Source organism: Silene latifolia, chromosome 11 (genome assembly GCF_048544455.1).
Source record: "Silene latifolia isolate original U9 population chromosome 11, ASM4854445v1, whole genome shotgun sequence".
Lineage (NCBI taxonomy): Eukaryota > Viridiplantae > Streptophyta > Magnoliopsida > Caryophyllales > Caryophyllaceae > Silene > Silene latifolia.
In genome coordinates this window covers 110,081,082-110,085,091 of record NC_133536.1, presented here as the reverse complement: position 1 = coordinate 110,085,091, position 4,010 = coordinate 110,081,082, and positions in this window count along the sequence as shown.

The window sequence follows — 4,010 nt, the reverse complement described above, 5'->3', positions numbered from 1 at the left end:
AGGGTTGATAGCTATAAGGAACTCATAATGCAATGTCTTGAGAATGTTAGGATTCTTAGAATCAACCCGAAGTAAAATTTTGAATAAAATTTAAGCATTCGTCAGTTGTGATCGCATTATTTATACCTCTCATCCATTATGTATAAACGATGGTTAATTAAAACCATCTTATTGTTTTATAAATGGATAAAAGGATAGCTTTATACATAACCAATAAGATGAGTTCCCTATACAAAGGTATATGAGATTAACTCGTTTTTAGATAACTACGGTCTAAAAACAATTTCAACAACAAATTGGGTATTTATAGTAAAACAATGGATTATAATACGGGAAGAATTATCATGCGTATACTAATCATTTGTAAAAGTATTTTAATAAGAAACAGTTATATGTTTTAATACGTTTAATAATCTTGATATAGTATTACGGTTTACCCAATAATCCGCAATAATGGATATTAAAATAACATATAGTTTGGTTACCTCAATGAATTGACTAAAGAACTTGTGGGATCAAACCTATAGGACTCAATAATGGATATTATCTGGGATTGGGTCAAACAACTAGTATATGTTATAAGTATGGGTGTTATCTGATATCACATATCCCACTCCTTAAATAGTCATACTAACTTTGTGAATTTAGTGATATCAAACCTATAAAATCGTTTAAAGGTGTAATTCTAACAACAACAAAAAGTGTAATTTTAGCCGAAAAAGTGTAATTTTAACAGAAAAAAGTGTAATTCTAACAACAAAAGGTGTAATTTTAGCCGAAAAAGTGTTATTCTAGCAGAAAAAAGTATAATTTTAACAGAAAAAAGTGTAATTTTAATGAAGAAAAGTGTAATTTTAACAGAAAAAAGTGTAATTCTAACATAAAAAAGTGTAATTTTAACGTTAAAAAGTGTAATTTTAGCCGAAAAAAGTGTTATTCTAGCATAAAAAAAAATGAAATAAATAACCACCCGAAACAATAACAGTGTGATTCAAGACGAAATTTGGGGAAAAAAATGCAGGAGATCTAGGTTTAAATATACAAGAAAAAAATGAGATGTAAGAATAACTAAAAAAAACTAAAGTAGATCTGAAAAACAAAAATGGACAATAAAAAAACACAAAAAATAAAGCAAGAGATCCGAAAAAATGTGTGTTTGTTGAAGAAGTCAAAAAACACAAAAAACACAAATAAAACAAGAACAGAAAAAAAAAAAAAAAAAAAAAAAAAAAAAAAAAAAAAAAAAACCAAAAACAATCAGGAAACGTGTGTTTGTTGAAGAAGTCAAACAAAAAAATAAAAACAATCTATTATAAACTAGAACAAACCAAAAAAAAGGAAAAAAAAAAAAGAAGAACACGGTAGAGGACAGAAAGAAGACGGAGGAGGGAGGTGGCGGCATAGGGAGGTGTGAGGGCGTCATATCTGGGTTGTGGGTGTGAGGGTGGTGTCGGGTGGTGTGGAGGTGGCGTGAGGGTGGTGTCGTGAGAGTGGTGTGGAGGTGGCGTGAGGGTGGTGTCGTGAGAGTGGTGTGGTGGTGGCGTGAGGGTGGTGTCGTGAGGGTGGTGTGGTGGTGGAGTGAGGGTGGTGTCGGCATAGGGAGGTGTGAGGTGCGTGTGGTGGTGGAGTGAGGGTGGTGTCGGCATAGGGAGGTGTGAGGTGCGTATGGTGGTGGCGTGAGGGTGGCGAGGGGTGAGGAGGTGCGAGGTGGCAGAGAAAAAGAAAGGCTCGGAAGGTATCTATGATAGATAATTATGCAATGTTGTTATGCAAAACAAAGAACTAAAGATGAGCATGGGGTTGTGACACATAATATTGTTCTAGTATTAATAATATTAGAACCTTCTTTTTCAACTTTGGTTGATACTATATCACATTTATAGTATCAACCAAAGTTAAGATGCCGTAGGTTTTATGACAAGACTTTTGCTCAATCAGTAAATTTAAAAAATTCCATGTTTGCACGGTTTAATTTTGGCATAATCCATTTACGGGTTCCTTCGTTTGATCATTAAGCATTGGTTGATACCTAATTATCTTTAATTTGATACCGTAATTTGTTCAATACTAGTTCTAATCCTATGGTGCCGGAATTCCAACTTGGGAAGTGGTTCGTAATTTGTTCAACCAAAATTTACTAATATTGTATATTAGTTCCCCAATTGGCCAATTCTTTAAAGTTTTCATATCATTGGCCAAAACTCCTGACAAACCTCATAACAATATTATAATAATATTGGGTCATTCGATCGAATCAAAGAGATATTGGCTAAACCACCAGTGCTAACATGTTTTGGTGACAACCATTATAAATTATCGATGATAATTTATGGGTCATAAGAAGATGGGATATCACCAAAACATGTTTGCACTATGATGTATTTATAGGGCGTCAAAAATGGATGTGCACATTAAAGCAAATTTTCAGGTCACGGTCTAAGCAAATACTTCCTAGGATTTGACCGTTGGCGAAATCAATTAGGTTAGTTAATAAAACCTGGCTTAAGTCCCAGAAGCATATCCGCGTACTCACATCCAGTAGGGAGGTAGGCAATAGTGATTTTCTACTTAGAATGTTTTACCGTTTAAGAGTCACGGGGTGTTGACATAATAGGGAATGGGTGTTCTTCATCATTAATTTTTCATGTAGGATATAAATTTTGGTCCATCTCATATGATTATCGTGTGGTACATCATTAGGTTAGTAGTATTTTCTTGCCTTTTGAGTGAGACGGTAATATGAAAATTTGACTTAGTGAAAGGAAACCTATGGACTCTTGATACTGGAAAAGGGAGAAGAATGACATGTATTCGGTGCGGTTAGCCTATAGGATGCTTATGGAAGGCGGGGCAGAAGTGGAGGAACAATATCACTGGATACGAGAACAATGATTGTGGAATAAAGTGTGGAAGATACCGGTTTGGCCCCGTATTAAAATTTTCTTTTGGCAGCTTTGCAACGACGCCCTGGCAACAAAGACGAACCTTATGGTTAGAGGCCCCTGCACCAATCCACTGTACAGCTTCTCCGGGGCCGGCCTGGTACCCCTGGGGTCAATCAGACTGCCGGTGATGTTCGGCGAGGGGAATACGGCTAAGAATGTCCTAGCTGAGTTTGTGGTCATTGACGGCTCGTCCGCCTACAACGTTCTCATAGGCCGAGTCACTCTGAGCGAGGCCGACGCAGTGATGTCCATCCGGGCCCTGACACTGATGTATGTCTCGGACCGGGGGGAAGCGCATAAGCTCGTCTCCAAGGACGAGAAGGACGAGATGGTCAACGTCCGGATATCCGCGGAGGATGCAACATGCAATCCCTCAAAGTGGCAAAGAAGTCAGAGAAGGGGAAAAGCCCATCCTTACAACAGGAGGGCGACCTCATGGATGCAACTGACGGCTAACTGGGAAGGTGTGCCTTTGATGAGCCATTAGGACACTGGTAATCTCGGGAAAAACTTTGTATAGCGGCGGAGGTGTCCAAGACAGCTGTGGGCACCCCGACGCATGTTTATATCTAATGAAAAATCGTCCAAGTCTTCCATCAATGTGTTCATTCCCCCCCCCCCCCATAGTCACTAGCAAGAAACAGACGTCGGCTCACACTGTCACACCGACAAGAGCGGCAGTCACTAGTAAGAAATGGACGCCGGCTCACACTGTCACACCGACAAGAGCGGCAGTCACCATCAAGAGGCAGGCGCCGTCGCAGTCACCCCAAGTAGTAGACGCTACGGCAGTCACCCCAAGAGGTGGACGCCGCAGTAGTCACTCCAAGTGGTAGACGCCACGGCAGTCGCCATCAAGAAGCAGGCGCCGTCGCAGTCACCCCAAGTAGTAGACGCTACGGCAGTCACCCCAAGAGGTGGACTCCGCAGCAGTCACTCCAAGTGGTAGACGCCACGGCAGTCGCCATCAAGAAGCAGGCGCCGTCGCAGTCATCCCAAGTAGTAGACGCTACGACAGTCACCCCAAGAGGTGGACGCCGCAGCAGTTACTCCAAGTGGTAGACG